The sequence below is a fragment of the Myotis myotis genome, unplaced genomic scaffold (assembly GCF_014108235.1).
Source record: "Myotis myotis isolate mMyoMyo1 unplaced genomic scaffold, mMyoMyo1.p scaffold_m19_p_17, whole genome shotgun sequence".
Taxonomy (NCBI): Eukaryota; Metazoa; Chordata; class Mammalia; order Chiroptera; family Vespertilionidae; genus Myotis; species Myotis myotis.
This window is the reverse complement of record NW_023416321.1, coordinates 12754596-12773118: the sequence shown is the minus strand read 5'-3', so window position 1 is coordinate 12773118 and position 18523 is coordinate 12754596. Positions and strand designations below refer to the sequence as shown.

General features: G+C 44.7%; 1 protein-coding gene across 3 annotated transcripts in view; it reads left to right on the top strand.

The window, feature by feature from the left end:
• The first annotated feature begins 4430 nt into the window (after positions 1 to 4430).
• The window catches only part of RFFL (ring finger and FYVE like domain containing E3 ubiquitin protein ligase), a 73830-nt gene continuing 59737 nt past the window's right edge, over positions 4431 to 18523 (top strand). Inside the window, exon 1 of one of the 3 annotated variants that reach the window (XM_036339408.1) lies at positions 4431 to 4648. The gene's annotated coding sequence lies outside the window, so the exon portion shown is untranslated. Of the gene's footprint in view, positions 4649 to 5393; positions 5590 to 18523 lie in introns of those variants that run through there. The other 2 variants (XM_036339405.1, XM_036339407.1) reach the window with 2 other exon arrangements.

Below are 18523 nucleotides of genomic sequence, written 5' to 3'. Positions count from 1 at the left end.
CCCCCAGCACTGATTTTGTTGTTGTTGTTAATCCTCACCAGAGGATATTTTTCCATTGATTTTTTTTTTTTTTTTTTTTTTTTTTAAGAAAGAATGGAAGAGAAAGGGAAAGATGTAGAGAAACACATCAATTGGTTGCCTCTTGCACAAGCCCTGACCAGGGCCTGGGCCTGGGCCCGGGAAGGAGTCTGCAACCAAGGTACATGCCCTTGACGGGAATCGAACCCGGGACCCTTTGATTCTCAGGCCAACGCTCTATCCACTGAGCCAAACTGGTTAGGGCCCCTCCACTGATTTCTCAGGGAATGGCTTCCCCCAGAGAGTAACCTCTCATAGAAAAACTGGGGTTAGCATCCTGTGTCTCTTTACTTCTACCTGTTCCATTCTGGGGAAACCTTTGCAGTCTCTCTCAGAAAGGAATATTTTATATTGTACAGACATTATTATATTTAGGCTTTTGGGATCAAGATCTAGGTTCAAAACCCTGCTGGGCCCTTTATCGCTGAGTTACTTAAACAAGGTAATGTCTCCGTCTTAGTGGTAAAATCTATATCTCAGGCAAATTAAACAGATAATTGCTGTGAAGTGCCTTTCACAGGCACATAGTAGGTGCTTTGTCACCATGAATTCTTCTGCTGTTGCCAGAACAAACAAAACTTAGGGCACTAGGACTTATAAGCTATGCTTCTGCTAATAAATAAATAATATGATTTATTATTTCACTACTGTTTGGGGAAAGGCATGGGCTTCATAAATATGTATTGGGACGTACTTAGCAAATGAGTAGAAATAATAAAAATATGGCAAAGTAAATAGCTCCTATAAATATGTCACTTGGTAGACAAATTAGTGTTTTATTACTGCTAAATACGATTGCTCACTGAAAAGGATTTCAGATTACTTAAACAATGGGTACATTATTGAGTGTCTCTCTGGAAGCGTACGATAAAGATGAAAAATAGTGATGGCGCTAATGCTAAAGGTGGAGAAAGGAGGCGTGCGGGTAAACGCAGCTCCCCCCGAGACCTCCCCGCTTCAGTGATAGGCACATTATTTAGCAGCGTTCCAAAGTTTTAGCTGTAATATGGACCCGAGGCCACAGGAAAGCTGATTTCCACAGGGTGTCTCGAATCCAGACGTCAATGATTGGGCTCAACAGTGGATGAAGCACACTCCCTACAGGAACTGAGCGCTCAGCTTGTAAACTTAAGTTGACAAAACAACATCTCTTGGTCCCACCCCATCCTTGACTTGGACCTGTTAACATACAAACATTCAAACCTGTAAAGAAGTTTTGTGAGTTTACTTGAGCCCAACTGTCGACAATTGCCGGGAAGCAGAACCTCAACAAATTGAGACAGTGCTCGGAGAATGGCGGGTTACATCTATACTAGTATTTATACATTGTAATCAAAGGAAGGGCCGTAGGTGGGTTACTTGAAATCCATTGGTGGTAGACTGGAGAGGCGGGAGAAAACAAAGCGGGGGTGGGGGGGGTGCGAGTGGGGGGGAGCACCCTGGGATTGGGTAAAAAGTAAAATGATAGACACATACTTAGGTGGGTGCAGGAACAATTAACACAATAATTTGCACCCAGGCACATGAGGTTGTGCCTTAAGGGGTCCAGAAAAAGGGAAGTTACAAGTTACCCAGGCATTCCAAGGGTATGTTATTATAGATGCAAAAAGACAGATAGGTTCAGTTAAGGTAAAGGTTGACCTTGTCAGTGAAGATACCGGCCTAGGACATAACTGCCCACTATAACTGCTTTTACTTAAAGTTTAATTTTAGACCATCTTTTGTGGTGACTTTAGGTCTCTGAGTCTGCTAGACCGCCATGCAGGCCTTCCCTGAGCTTGTCAGGTTAGCATGTGGCCCCTTTCGTCCACAGACCTATTAACTTTCTATGACTATACAGTAATTAACGTGGAGAGGAGAGAGCCGAGAGATCAGGTAGAGAATGCTGTGTCTTAATCACAGATCACAAATCCATTTCAGCAATAAAAGAGGCTGCACAAGGCCCTGGCATCTCAAGAGACAAGGAACCAGAGAGGGGGAAAGAGGAGACAAAAGCCTTCATGTGGGAAAATAAAACCCCGGAGAGAAACAGAGAGGCCAGGGAATTGCATCAAGGAAAGTTACCAAAATAGCCAGGTAGGAAAAAGATGGGCGGGCACATGTATTTCAGGTGCGGGAGGCGTCTAGGCGGCCAGTCATTCCATCAGTTTCTGGTGGTGGAAAGACCCAGTTTCAAAATCCAGCTCTGCCTTTTCCTGTGTGGCTTTGGGTCAATACTTAATCTGCAGATCTTCACTGATGACATGGGTATACTACTACTCAGTTTGCTGGGTTTTTGGGAAGACTGTAAATGATATGTAAAGTGACAGTCTGCACGTGAAATATTTTTACTTCACTTTTCCTTGTGATATTCCTTATTTAAAATGCAAAAAAAACCCCAAAACAAATTGCTCAGAAGACCTCTGGGAGGTTTCCATAGGAACCTAAAGCATAAGAAAATTAAGTGTCAATAGATTCAAATCCTCTAATCAGAGGATTCAAATTTATATTATTTTCATGATAGGTATTTTTTCTAACCCATGCTAATGATTCCCCATGCAACCCTGGTGCTTTATAGTTTACTAAACCTTCTGTGCATTAGCTCATTTAAATCTTCCTACCAAGCATGGAACAGAGTGCGGAATCTCCGAGGGAAGGAGCGGGAGGGTGGGTGGGCGGGAGAAAATCAACCAAAGACCTTTGTATGCATGCATATATGCATAACCCATGGACACAGACAATAGGGTGCTAAAGGCCTGGGGCAGGGGTGGGGGTAGGCTGAAGGTGGTCAATGGGGAAAAAGGGGGACATATGTATTACTTTCAACAGTAAAGAATTATTTTTAAAAAATCTTCCTACCAATCTGCATTTCGGGGATGAGGAAATGAGTTCAGAAAGATGAAGTACCCCACAGACAAGGTACAGCTGGTGAAGGGCCAGGATGGGCTCTCAGCACCAGCCATTTTCATCGCACCACTGCCTTCCTCGGAACAGCTTCCTTACCTTCCTAAGGTGAAACTAACTAGTTCTGGGGGTTTAGACAGGGAAATGCTAGTTGAGAGAGGTGCTATAGAGGGAGGGGGACAAACAAGGGTTTTGATATTGACAAGAACAAACATTCTGAAATGTTTTAAATTAAATTACAGCGGGCTGGAGAATAGGAGAAAGACAGAACAGTTAGCCTGTTAATAGCTGGAGCCAGGTGACAGACGGCTCACATTCCTGAATATATATTGGAGCTTTGAATCAACATCCAGAGGGCTACTAGCCCACTACTAGTTGGGCCATCGGATCTTGCATGTGCATAAACTTTCAGGACTATTGCCTGTAACCAGTCAAAAATAGTAAATATCTTTCTTACAGAGGCTGCTGTCATAGAACTGCTCCCTCACTTCACCTTATCGCACCACCCTTATCTGTGGCCAATGTAAATTCTTTCCAAACACCTTACATTCCCCCTCTCCCTCCCCTCCACGAGAAATAAAAAAAGGCCCGTCCACGCCAGGACTGCGGGACGTGTTGCCTTTCCCACCTAGGCTGCTGCTGCCGGTTTAGACTTCATGCCCCAGGACCTGGTCCTTTATGGCCCAGTAAACCCTTTCTTTTAAAAAGGCTCTCAGCCGCCCTAACCGGTTTGGCTCAGTGTATAGCGTCGACCTGCGGACTGAAAGGTCCCAGGTTCGATTCTGATCAAGGGCATGTACCTTGGTTGCGGCACATCCCCAGTAGGGGATGTGCAGGAGGCAGCTAACTGATGTTTCATCAATGTTTCTAACTTTCTATCCTTCTCCCTTCCTCTCTGTAAAGAATCAGTAAAATATATTTTAAAAAAGAAGGCTTTCAGCCATTGAAGTTAAGTTTTTTATTTAACAAGGCCCCACAGGTTTGGCTAATAATACTTCCCAGCTGTGGGACCTTGACTAGTGAGGCTAGCGAGCCCCGATGGGCCTGGGTTTCCTCCAATGTAACTTGGGAACCATCACCTGCTGATAGCATCGTGGGGAACAAGGAGATACGAAGGTGCGGTAACTTTCCAACTTTTATTATGCAACGAGCTCGAAGAGGTTAAGGGACTCGCCCAAGGTCACCAATCTGGACAATGGCCCCGCTGAGACTCGGGCCTGGACCCTCATCTCCTCGCGTAGAGGTGGGTGACCAACGCACCGAACGCGGAGAGCAGACGCCCGACCCCGGGGTACCCACGTCTGGCCCGGCTCGGGCTCCGGCAGCTGGGCTCCGCCAGGGGGCGCGCGCGCGCGCGGAGGCCGCGCTGTACTGGCGGCGCGCGCCCCTCTCTATGGTGCTCGGGCGCGGCGGAGCGGAGGCGCGCTCCCGAGAGGGGGGCCTGTCTTGCCGGGGGCGGGGCCACGCGGGGGGCGGGATCAGCCCGGCCGGCCGGCTGGGGATGGCTAGGGGAGGGCCAACTTCCTGGGGCAGCCGGTGAGGATGTCGCGACTGCCCCCCGCTACCCCTCAGCCCCGGAGACGCGGCCGCGGCGGAGCCTGGAGCCCCCCAGCCTGAGGCGTCCGCCGCCGAATCCGGGCCCCACTCCTCCCCTCCCAGGTGCGGGCCGAGCCGGCGGCCGCGGCAGGTGAGGAGGAGGCGACGGCGCTGCCCCGCGGGGCGCCCGGCCGGGGGTGGGGTCCAGGGGGAGGCCGGGGGGCGGGGTGCGCTGCTCGGCCGTGGGTGTCGCCTGGCTGTGTGGTCTGGGGCGCCTTCTCCGTGCGGGACGCGGCCTGGGACTCTGCCCGCCCCGCACGGGATGGGGCAGCTCCTGCATCGCTAGAGTCTCGTGCAGGGCAGCCCGCACCTGTCCCAGGACAAGTCCCTCGAAGAACGCATTTCCCCGGTGCGGGCGGTAACGGGGGCCGGGGCACCTCGACTCTCTCCGAACGCCGTACCCACCGGCAGGTCGGGTCAGCTGGTGGGGGGAAGAGACTGCTTTACGGCGGAGTAAACTGAGTCAGGACGGGGCGGCCTGCTCCCCGCTTTAAAGAGACGAGCCGGCCCCCGCTTCTCCGGGGAGGAGGCCTGCGGGCTTCTCGGAGGAGGAGGGCGCCGGAGTTTGAAGGTTGATGGAAAAGTTTGGGGGTGTCCACGGCTCCGCGCTGGGGAGCTGCCCTGTGCTCGTTGGGGACGAGGAGTGTGAGGTCGCCCGTGGCTCAGGCGGCGGGGAGCGGGGCCTGCCTGCAGCTCGCTGCCCGGGAGGCGTTTGACCGGGGGCGGGGAGGGAGGGTAGACCCGGAGCCCGAGCCGGGCAGACATCTGTCCGTTCAGAGCTTGGTTTCAGGCTGGCAGGAGATAAGAACAGCACGTTTTCTCCTTTTTGTCGGTCTGTCATTCGTTCCAGGGGGAAAAAAACTTGCCCGTGTAATCAAGGAAGAGTGTCCCACGCGCTCCCCGTGCAGCCAGGGAAGGAGTCTTGCTGCTTGGAAACAGGGTTTGACCCGCGGCTGTCACTTTGCACCCTGGCAAAAGGCCAGTGACGTGATGAGCAAACACCCCAGGCGCCGATGGCCTTCTGAGAAAACAGTGAGGGCCGCATTACATCCATTTTACAAGTGGTTGGGAGGACGGAGAAGACTTCCGGTCCCCCCTGGTGCTACCACCCTTTGGAGGAGCCTGGTGGCTTTCCCAGTGACAGTTCAAGTTGCTGAAATGTGGTCAAGGCTGTTCGTTTTACTGAACCCTTTTTCTAGGAACAGGAGCAGACAGGGGACGTGGTGCTGGGCTGAGTTTGTGTACAGAGTTCTAGGGGTGGGAGCTGGCGGGAATACTTCTTTTCTGCTCGGGATTTCAGGCTGGACAACTAAACCTGTCCTTTTTCCCCCCCCATTGCATTCTCTTCCACATTCAAGGAGATAGGTAATGGCGTGCGTTTCCGAAACTTTGTCAAATTTTCTAATAATTCTAGGCTTCAGAATACAATTCAAAAATTACAGTTCGTTTAGCGGCGTTAAGTTTGAAAATGTTTGAAAATTGTATGTAACAATTGCAAATGGATGTGGCAGAGCTTCCTAGTAACGTGATTGTGTTGGAAGAAAATTCCCGTGTAATCTAGGACACCCCCTTTTTAATGTCTCTATCTAATTATGAAGATCAGTTCACTAAAAACTTGCATATTGATCAGGTAGACAGCTGTTAACCTGACTGTTTACACTGGTGTCAAGGGTTGTAAACTCTAAGGTGACTCACTTTAACCAGTTGCTAAAATAATACACACAAAAAGAGAGAGCCCTTCTCAGAATGCTTAGGAATTAGTTTTCAAACTTTTTCCCAGCCCAAGCCCATTAACATAACTCTGCTTAGCACCCCATCTAATCGGAATATCATTTTTTTTAAAAAATATATTTTATTGATTTTTCACAGAGAGGAAGGGAGAGAGATAGAGAGTCAGAAACATCGATAAGAGAGAAACATCGATAAGAGAGAAACATCGATCAGCTGCCTCCTGCACATCTCCCACTGGGGATGTGCCCGCAACCCAGGTACATGCCCTTGACCGGAATCAAACCCGGGACCCCTCAGTCCGCAAGCCGATGCTCTATCCACTGAGCCAAACCGGCCTCGGCCGGAATATCATTTTAAGAGCTTTAAAATAGCAGTGGAAAAAGCATTTTCAGTTACCAGCATTTAAGAAGACAAAACAGCAACAATAACAAAAAAGAACAATTTCCCCCCTAATTGCATGTTTATTGTGGAGTTTAACACAGCCACACCCATCTATAAGAGAGTTGTGCCTAGGACTTTTTGAAAGCACTTACATAAAACTGAGGTGTGTTAGGGGGACCAATTCCAGCTTGACTTTTTTTAATCCTTATAATAGAATCTTTAATACTACTGCTATTTAAAAAATATGTATATATTTTTATAGATTTTAGAGAGGATGGGAGAGAGAGAGATAGAAACATCAGTGATGAGAATCATTGCACACTCCCTACTGGGGTTTAAGCCCACAATCCATGTGCCCTGACGGGAATTGAATGGTGACCTCTTGGTTCATAGGTCCATGCTCAACCATTGAGTCATGCTGGCCGGGCTACTGCTGTTATTTTACTGGTAGATTAGAGACATCAGACTTGTGCTAGCCATAGTGCTTGTTTTGGGAGGAAAGATTTAACCTTATTCCTTGGGATTTCAAAACCCCTGCAATACAGAGCTAAAATATAATTTAGAGTTTAATGAAAAAAATATACTTTAAATTGCTGTTGTAGTCTCAAGGGGTGAGCTGCTTCATCATCATCATTATTTTTTGGTTGTGGTTACTGATTATTATTTTTGTTTGGTTACTGCGTATTGATAGTAGTTACTTGTGTTAATGTAAGAAAGATTTTGGCAATTGTAAGGACAGTAGTTTTATATCCAAATGCACAGATTCCCATTTCTTCAATAGGAAAATGGTCTGGTCACTTTCATGTTTTGACTTTGTTATTCATGAAGTTTTAAAATCCTAAATCCAGTTGGGCTCTTAATAGGATATCCTGTTAGAGCTCACATGAAAGCCATCCCATGTAGGTAGGAATCCTCAGCCTCATGTGTTCAAAGACCTCAGCTCTCCTGGGTTCCAGGTTTTATCAGTTGCCATGGTCAGGACAGTGGGTTCTCTAATCCTCTACTGCCATTCTTAGTTTAAACTCATTGTCCTCTTTTCTCTTAGTTAAGACTGTCTGAAGCTTCTCTGCTTTCTTTTATTCAGGTTGAATATTCCACATTTTTGATGCCGTTGGGCCTGTTAACATTCTAAATTGGAGCTAAGCAGTTGGTTAAGAGAGTTCTGTACTTTTTAAACATTTTCCCTTTTCAAAGCAAGCATAAAAATCTACATTTCCTCTAGGAAAACCAGCTCTTTGAATCTCATAGAAAAACAAGAGTTGTTTTTTCCAGCTTTCCACTAATATAAAATCTTAACTTCTTTTTTTCTGTTTTTGCCAGTATAGTGATGGACTGGAGGCACTGGGAGAGCCTGCCGTCTCCTGAATCATCAAAAGAAGGTCACATGGTATTCAGTGCAGCTTTAGCGTTTTTAGTATGTTTTATTGCAAGGGATTTTCAAAAGCCAGTGCTCTTTCAAAGATTCGGTGGTACCTAGTCCTTTGCAGCTGAGTCACTGAGGGGTTCCTTAAAAATACAGGTTTTCTAGTCCCACCTCCTGGAGACTTTGATTGAGTAAGTGATGACCACATAATCTACATTATAAAAACCTCTCTGGCATCTGTCCCAAAATCTCCGCAGGTGATTCTGATTTGTAGCAGGTTTGGAAGCCACTGTTGTATTGCTTTGAAATTCTTCATAAATTGGTAGTCCCTTTAAAAGCATCATGGTATTCAGGATGTTTGATTTGCTAGAATAGCCCATTTCCTAGTCCTGACAGATAAAAAGGAGCTTTTATAACTTTTATGTAAATTGCTTTATGGAGAGGCCCTCTCTGCTGTATTATGTAGTGGGAGTCATGAGAGAGGGGTGGTGAAAGTGGCTTCCTTTATTTCCTGAGTTGACAATTGAATGAAAATGTGGAAACAACTGGAAGTCTGAAAACTAGTCAATCTGGTTATGGTCAGTATTGGATAGGAGAGATGCCTGGGAATTCTCTGTGTGTAGGGTTTTAAAATAAAGCCAACTTGCTAGATGTTTCACTTCTCCATAGCTGAAGCGCTTATTGAAAATAATAAAATGCTTCATAGTAAAATGTAGTCACAAATACTTTGCTGAGTTCATGGAAAGAAGAAAAATTATTGAAATACAGAACCATCTGAGTTAAAACAGAATTGGGGAACTAAATATGTTAGGGAATTAAACTTGGGAAAAGCTAAACAATGTAGGAAATAGATAATTGTGGTTTTGAATCCCAGCTCCTCCCTCTCCTGGCCAAGCTCCTTTAGACATGTTATTTAACCTCGGTGAGCTTCATTTTCTCTTCATCTGCAAGGTGAAAAAAATGCCTGGTAGGATTGTTATGTGGATTAAGAGAGATAAATATTTTCTGTGTACATTGTAGGCAAATCAGTGAATGTTCTTTTCTCCTACTTTCTCATAAGATTTTTATTTATTCTGTAGGTTTAAGATGTCTTGCTAAATCTAGCATTTTCTATATCTCTAGGAATATCTACTCAGTCAGCTTTTTTTTAATTTAAAAACTTATTCAATTACAGTTTACATTCAATATTATATTAGTTTCAGGCGTACTCTATAGTGTTTAGACAGTCATATATTTTACAAAGTGTTCCCCCTGATATTTCCAGTACCCACCTGGCACCATACGTAGTTATTACAATACTAGAGGCCTGGTGCACGAATTCGTGCACAGGTGGGGTCCCCCAGGGGGGTGGGAAGGCCAGGATGCGATTGGCTCTCCAGGCAGGAGGTGGGATGCCCTTGCCGGCCTGGGATCCGGATCCATTCCACTGACATTTGCACTGGTTGTCGGGAACCACCTGGTAGCCGCTTTTATATTGTTTCTTCCTTGCGGAGCATCTAGGGAAGGGAAGTGGACGAGTGCCCAAGGCCTACTTCCAGCAGGCCAGCGATGCTGGTCTGTCGGTGCCTGGCCCATTCTCCGGAGATTGGACCTGCAGGACTACTGAAGGAGTGAGTGGCTGCCACTGGGCTGGTGGACCGCTGGGATGAGTCTGTCAGCTGAGTGGTGCTCTGGCTGTGGGAATGCACTGACCACCAGGGGGCAGCTCCTGTGTTGTGTCTGCCCCCTGGTGGTCAGTGTGTGTCATAGGTTGTTCAGTCCTGAGGTCGCTTAGGCTTTTATATATGTATAGATAGATTATTAACTATATCCTCTGTGCTGTGCTTGACACCCCCTGACGATTTTGTAACTACCAATTTGTACTTCTGAATCTCTTCACCTTTTTGTTTTATATACTCACCAAAGACATGTTCATTGATTTTTAGAGAGAAGGGAAGAGAGAGAGAGAGAGAGAGAGAGAGAGAGAGAGATTGGTGTGTGTGAGAGAGAGACATTGATTGGTTGCCTCCCACAGATGGGAGGCTGGGATCAACCTGAGACCTTTCACAGTTTACAGGATGACACTCCAACCAGCTGAGCCACACTGGCCTGGACTTCACCTTTTTCACCCAGTCCTTCAGTCCCCCTCCCCACTGACAACCATCTGTCTGTTCTCTGTATCTGAGCCTGTTTGTTTTATTTTGTTCTTTAGATCCAACATACAAGTGAAATATGGTATTTATCTTTCATTCGGCTTTTTTAGAAGATGTGTGAAAGAATGAGGAATAAAGTTAAATGTTAGGGTCACCAAAGGAGGAATGCTCAGGCCAGAAGGGTGAGGGATTATGAATTTATTAGGTCATCTGGAAACCCAGATGGGCTGAGCCCCAAAATGGCGCCAGCTCCCAAAGATTGGGAGTCAGAGGTTTTTAAAGGACTGACTCTAGGCGGGCTTTTTCTGGGTAGAGAATTCTCTGTGCAGTCCCGGATTCTGGGAAACTCCAGAGGGGGAGATAATGGTTTTAGCAGGTGGAATGTGGCCTAAACAAGTGGAATGTCCATTGTGAAGTGGCCTGAAGGTCAGTTCCCAGGGGAGGGGTATCGATTCAATTATTTGATCAGACCTAACATTAAGAACTAGAGATTATGGGTCAGACTTTTTTTAGGCGTGGAATGTAGGCTTATATCCAGAGTTATTGTCTGCAGGAATAACTTAACACTATCCACATTCTGCCTTATGTGTCTGGGTGGTACCAGGAGCTCAGTTTAGGCCGGGCGGCTTTGAGGGAGTCCCCATTAGGTAGCACCTGACATCCATTTCTTTCTTCATCTCCTTTCTCCCGTTTGGTCTCTTTTGTTTCTTTTTCCCTCTCCTTCCTTTCCCTCTTTCAAATTGGCCTTCCATTATTGAAGGCAGGCCCCTGGAACTCCAGGCTAAGAGGTTGCTGGTTGCTAACACCTGTCTCCCAGCTAAATGAATAGGCTCTTTTGTGGGCAGAATGTTAAAAAAGCTGATTAGTACAATACTGGTTTAAAGGACCTATTAAGGATACAGCATATGTAAATCACAGAGCGACTTAAAGCTCATTCTAAAGATTTGTTTCTTACACTATACATTTTGTATATTGAATTATGATGTTGGTTGAATTTTTACATCCCAACCATGAATTTTATTGCCCAAACAGACTAATTTCTGTCGTAGTGACTGGGAATCATTTATATTCTAAAGAAGTTCTACCCTTAAGGGCCTTTGTTGTATTCCACAAATGTCTAACGAGTGTGTAATACAATTAAAGTTTTGTTCACTGCGCTGCTGACATAATTAGTTTAATTTCTGCTCCTTATATATTTTTGTTGGCAGCTGGGAAATTAAAATACTAGACATTGCATAAAACTGCTTTTTTGAGGGTGATTTTACTGTCTGTTGAATGTATGTAGGCCCCAGGGTACATTTTCAAAGATGTCTTATTCAACTTTACTGTAATAGTCTCTTTCTCTATATAGAATTAATGTATTAAGACACATAATTGGCTATTTAAGCATTCAGAAGAGACAGTATTTGGCCTTTACCCTGTCATCATATTGTTTTCTACAGCTCTTGAGGAAATGTATGTAATTTTGGGAACCCCTAAGTATATTACAGTTACATGAGCATGTGAACTTTGCAGAGACTAGAGAATGGAGCGGTTTTCTCAGATAAGCTGTATTATTTAATTCCCTCCTCAAATCACTGCTCTATTCTTTTTAGATCATAGTGTTTGCAGACCTGATAGGAAAGTGGAAAGGCTGTGATGCCTGGCAAATCCACTTCACAATTTTTCTATGATACATTTCACGGAATCATAGGCTCTAGTCTTCAGGAACAGAAGTTGTTCTCAAGGAGACTTTACATTTAATTACTCTAATCCACTCTTAATTTCCTACAGGATTTTGGAGAGATTCTCACCAGGCTGTTGATTTCGTGGAGTTAGGACCTACACAGGTTTTTATCTCTTGAGGCTGCTAACCTTTCTTTTTTCTATAATGGAAAGTGACCTTGGTCTGGTCATTTCTCCTTGTCCTCTCCTACAGAAAGAAACAGTGAAGCCTTGCTCTCTCAGTGGCTATAACTCGTGTGCTGAATTTGAACTTGTGCTGAATTTGAACTTAAAATTTTTCATTAAGCAAATGTTACTTGACTTTTTAAATCTGCTCCTTTCCAGTGCTACAGGTTCGCCTATATCTCCTAGTTTAAGATTCACGTGGCTTTTCTAGAGTTGCATATGAAAATGTGGTTTCATTATGGCCAGCCTGTGGAGCAGTCAGGGCTCCCTGGGACAGCCCTTTGTTTCCACTAGGCCAGTTCTAAGAGTATGGCAAGCCCATCCCCATTTGAACTGTTTGGAACCAGAATGATTTGCTGAAACCTTTTCACTGCCTTGATCCTCTTTGAAGAAATGCTGCCTACTCATCCTGAAATTTACAGGAAGTTTGGCCAAGTGGAGGCTCTGCTGGCCTCTGAGTAGTTAAATGTAATTTGTTAGTAATCAGCACTTTGTTTATTTGTAACTGCTGGATTATGTTAACTGGGGAAAAAAAGGGGGAAAAAAAGCTTTTGGTAAGTAAATGGAATGCCCTCACCCACCCCATCTTCCTGCTTGTTTCACTCTTCATTTGCTTTGGAAAATCTTTCCAGTCTTAGTCCTGAACGCACAGACTTAAGGCACATGGAATCAATATTTTTTTATCCTAAATTATAGAGGAAATTGTGTGGTCCCTCCAGCATTTTCTTCAAATCTAACCGTTTTTTTTTGTTTGTTTGTTTGTTTGTTTGTTTTTAATTTTCATAATGATTAAGATGTCTGCTTGAGAAATAACCAAGCCTCTTCTGTTGACTCCCAACCTTTTCCTAGGTCTTGAGTGAATGGGCCGATAGCCAATTAATTATACTTCATGACCAGGCTAAGTTATTATTTTACATGGTGCAGAAGAAGATTCACTAGAGCATAAGCCTTTATGAAATGCTGGACAAAAGGAGCATTCTAATTTGGAGAAAGAGGGCAGAATGTTTTCTAGGGCTTTAGCAGGAGTGTGTCTACTGAAGTTCAGTTAGTTTGAGAAATACTTAGAAAAGAATGGTTCTGGAAGAGAGAGGAATTGTTTTTGCAGATTAGCAATCATTGTTTGGGCAATTTGGATTTTATGGAGATGGAGAGGAACAGGGGCTAAGATTTTATGCAAGGGGCACAGGGTGGGAAGGAATAACCAAGGGACTAGGACATGACCAGTCCACAGTGGAAAATTATTAGTCCTGCATTTTCTACCTTTTGGGCATGACTAGTTTCAGATACCATTCGTGGTCATTTTGAAACCAGACAACAAATGGGTCTGGGCTGCCTGTCACTACTTGAGCCTAATAAGCAGAGAAAGGGTTGAATCATGTATATATGAGCATTTATTCCAATAATGTGGGTAGGATGGGAAAGCATCAGGTCATCCACGAAAATCTGCTCTGCACCCCTCCATAAACCAGCTCCTTAGATGGGATAGGAGGACAAATATTACATGGAGAAGTAGGCAGAAGGAATGAGAACGGGTATAATGGTTACGGATTACAGGCCATGTGGGGTGGGGTTTGCAGAGGGCTGGGGCCTCTGGTGTCCACAACAAGGTTGTTAATCTTTCCACGATAATAGGCAGCTCTCAGATGAGGAGAATGGGCCGCATCCAGGTCTGGGGGCATACAACTCTCAGCCAGGTTAGAATGTGCTTTCTTTAATCAGAATAAAACAATCATGGTTAACAGAGCATGATTAATATTTCTTATAACTATAGCTATTCTTCACTATTCTATTTTTCCCTCCTGCCCCTAACAATTTTACCATATATTGATGGAAGAGTTTGCATAATCGTTCTGTGTCAAAGCTAAAGTTTACTTTAGCCAGTTATTTGCTACAGAGCAGGTGGGGAGGAGCATGCCATAATATTTCCAGAGAACTTGTCAAACAGGCACTCCACCTTCCTTCACCATATGGTTGGACCCAGCGCTCCAGGTGACGCTGAATCATCATGCCAGCACCTACTGATCTAGTTCTGTGTTTCCCAACTCTGACTATTGACAAAGTTGCAGACCAGTAGCTTGAATAGTGACAGTGAATCAGCTGATTAAGGTGGGGCACAAATATGGTAGTTCAGCAGCTTCACCTCTAGGTGATCTTCATCAGATTCCTAAATTTCATTTATTTAAAAAAATTTATACAGCACATCAACATGCCTCATGTACAACCAAAACAAATATTAGCCCGGCTGGAGGGGCTCAGCGGTTGAGCATCAACCCAGGAACCAAGAGGTTGCTGGTTCAGTTCCTGATCTGGGCACATGCCTGGGTTGTGGGCTCAGTCCCAAGTACAGGGCGTGCAGGAGGCAGCTGATCGATGATGTTCCTCTCTCATTGATGTTTCTATCTCTCTATCCCTCTCCCTTCTTCTCTCTCTAAAAATCAATAAAAACATATTTTTTAAAAAATTACATGACAGTTATATCTAATTTGGTTTTTGTTTGAGATACAGGCTAGCCACACCTACTCTGTTATTTGAGGAAACACTTGCAAATGACAGCCTTGTCTTCTCCTCTCATCTTTTTAGAAACAACAAACATTATAAAAATAAGCCATGAATTTTGCTTAGGAGGGATTGGTACAAAATTTAGAGCATCAACCTATGGACTGAAGGGTCCCGGGTTCAAGTCCAGTAAAGGGCACATGCCCAGGTTGTGGGCTCCCTCCCCAGTGAGGGGCATGCAGGTGGCAGCTGATCAATGATTCTTTCTCATCATTGATGTTTCTATCTCTCCCTCTCTGAAATCAATTAAAAAAAATATATATATATACACACATATACATATATATATACACATACATACATACATACATACATACATACATACATATAAGAGATTCCTGGTTCCTAGCCCAGACCTATAGATCAGTGTTTGGGAATGAAGCTGGGATTCTGATGTAGCATCTCTGCAGACCATCCTTGGAGAAAATATTACTATAAGAAGGAACCACACATAAAAAAAAGGTTGATAAACATGGATCTTGGTGGGCTGCCTTTATTTTGCAGAGGAGAGAAGAGCCTCAGACTTACCCAGGGTCTTCAGCTCATTAGTTGCCTCTTGCAGAAAAGCAGAGAGGTCTTTTGATTCTTAATTTAGTGCTCTTTCCATACTATATAATAAAAGGATAATATGCAAATTGACCAAACTGTGGAACTAAGGGTCACTATGACCACCAAGGGGCAGACGCTCAATGCAAATGCTCCTCAGCCACAAGGGGGGTGGGGGCTAGGTAGGGGTAGGCGGGGGCAGGCATGATGGCTGGCTGGTGAGCGCAGCGGTGGTGGTGGGAGCCTCTCCCACCTCAGCGGCAGTGCTAAGGATGTCTGATTGCTGCTTAGGCCCGCTCCCAGTCAAACATCCCTTGAGGGCTCCTGGACTGCTAAAGGGTACAGTCCGGGCTGAGGGACCCCCCCTGCACCCCGAGTGCACAAATGTCGTGCACCAGGCCTCTAGTTAAATTATACCATGGTATGTCCTTATTGGTTTCTGTAATTACCTTCAAATCAGAAGCTGTAGAATAGAGAGGGAAAGGGTGTTTTGATAACTTCAGAGCAATAAGTGACTGAATCGGCACTTAGTATTGTGAAATATTAGTGCTTCTCAAACTATCTGTGGAAGGGCCAGCTTGGTAAAGTTTTTTCCAATCTGTTGTCAACTAATATTATAAAGTACAAGAAAAATAAATTACCAGAAAAATCATGCTTTCAGAGCTCACAGCAATATCAAAGTACTCTAAAAGTTCCTATGCATTTACTATGATTTTTTTGTGTATTAATCTTGCCGTGGACCTCCCTGGAGGGTCTGCGACTGCACACTTTGAGTAGTGTTGTTCTAGGTCAGCAGTTCTCAACCTGTGGGTTGTGACCCCTTTGGGGGTTGAACGACCCTTTCACAGGGGTCACCTAAGACCATCGGAAAACACATATAATTACATGTTGTTTTTGTGATTAATCACTATGCTTTAATTATGTTCAATTTGTAACAATGAAAATACATCCTGTACATCAGATATTTACATTACGATTCACAACAGTAGCAAAATTACAGTTATGAAGTAGCAACAAAAATAATTTTATGGTTGGGGGTCATCACAACATGAGGAACTGTATTAAAGCGTCGCGGCATTAGGAAGGTTGAGAACCACTGTTCTAGGTGGTTCTGAGGATCTTAGGAACTTGATATCAGAGGTTTTTAATCATTTTCTTCCTTGTGCTACCTGTAACTGAAGCAACCAATGGAGAATACCCATTCCTTCTTTGGGAGAGAAGTGCCATCACTTGGTGATTTGCTAGATCAGAACCACAATTTTATTTTATTTATTTATTTTTTTTAAAATATATTTTATTGATTTTTTACAGAGAGGAAGGGAGAGGGATAGAGAGTTAGAAACATCGATGAGAGAGAAACATTGATCAGCTGCCTCATGCACACTCCCTACTGGGGATGTGCCCACAACCAAGATACATGCCCTTGATTGGAATCGAACCTGGGACCCTTGAGTCCGCAGGCTGACGCTCTATCTACTGAGCCAAACCGGTTAAGGCGGAGAACCATAATTTTAATATTTGGGGATCAGGTGTGAGGGACACTTACCTTTAATATATTAAAGAATAAATTGATAGAACTTGCATTGGATGCCTGAATCAGGAATGATATTTATCTCTTTAAACTTCTTGACTGGTAACTTTACTCATAGTTCATAAAGATGCTTAGCCCAGCTGGTGTGGCTCAGTGGTTGAGCATCGCCCCATGAACCAAGAGGTCACCGATTTGATTCCCTGGAGGGCACATGCCCAGGTTGTGGGCTCGATCCCCAGCAGGGGGTGTGCAGGAGGCAGTTGATTGATGATGTTTCTATATCTCTCTCCCTTTCTCTCTCTCTAAAAATCAATAAAAACATATATATAAACTTTAAAAAGATACTTAAAGGTGGGAGACAGAAAATAAAATATAGGGGTGTGCAGTTCTTGAGGCACTTCAGTTGGTATTTGCTTTTTAGAAGCCTTTTATAAGTAGGTTAGAGGCCTGGTGCATGGAATCGTGCACCGGTGGGGTCCCTCAGCCTGGCCTGCACCCCCTCGCAATCCAGGACCCCTTAGGAGATGTCAGACTGCCGGTTTTGGCCCATCCCTGCAGGCCCTATGAGGATCGGGCCGAAACTGGCAGTCCAATGCTGCCTGCTGCTCCCGCTCATCCTGGCCCTGCTCTGCCTGCTGCAGGCTTGCACCCAGTCAGTCTTGATCGGAGAGTCTTGCGCTGCTGCAGCAGTGCTCGCCAACTGTGAGCCCTGCGTCTGGTGCCCATTGGTCAGCTGAGCGGTGCTCCCGCTGTGGGAATGCACTGACCACCAGGGGTCAGCTGCTGTGTTGAGCGTCTGCCCCCTGGTGGTCAGTGTGTGTCATAGCAACTGGTCATTCGGTCGCTTAGGCTTTTATATATATAGATTATGAATAAGCATTATTTGTGTGGATACTATGTCAAAATGAGTGTTGATTTGGAACAGGGGAGAAAATATCTTCATGCTTGTTTTATGTCCTGGTTTAATTGCTTAGTTGGATGAATTGTCTAACTTGATAGATTATTGGAGCTATTCTTTGGGTGGTTAAACAATAATGAATCTGTTTGAATGTTTGCAAGGACACTGCTCCTTGTGTCTGAACTTTGCGCTAGAGAAAGTTTCAATTGTTCAGAAGCAATACTAGTTAGAAAATGCAGCTCTGTGGCTCGTAGCACAGCTGTCTAAATTACTAGCTATACTGGGGCCTTTGGACAAGCATCCTATATAATAATCCTATATAATAAGAGGCTAATATGCAAATTATCCTCTCAGAAGTACGACCGACTGGGAGTTCGACTGCTCGCTATGACATGCACTGACCACCGGGAGCAGTGCAGAATGAAGGAAGGCCTCGGCCTGCAGCTGGAAGGCCCTGATCAGCCCTGATTGCTGGCCAGGGCTAGGGACCCTACCCATCCATGAATTTTGTGCACTGGTCCTCTAGTTGTTTAATACTTTTGGAAACAATTTATGTTTCCTATTCCAAAATGTCTGTGGTTGTTCCCTGAATAGTTAGAAAACCTAGAAATGGAGAAAGGTGTAGTTTGTGTCTAGGTTATTCAAGTCAGGCCTTTTTTCTTTAAGCATTTCTAGAACAAGTTATCTTTCTAATTGAGGCAGGGTGGGTGGGGCTGGGGGCTGTTATGGGACTGTTAACCATCAGAGCCTTTTTTCCCTAGTTACTGACTATTCAGTAGGATAGCATGTTGGTAGGCTGTGCTTAAAGCACTTTGATTCTTATAACTTTGACTAGAGGCCTGGTGCACGAAATTCGTGCATGGGTAAGGTCCCTAGGCTTAATGGGCGATCAGGGCCGATCTGTGGGGTGACTGGTGGGGCGATTGGAGGGTGGAGAC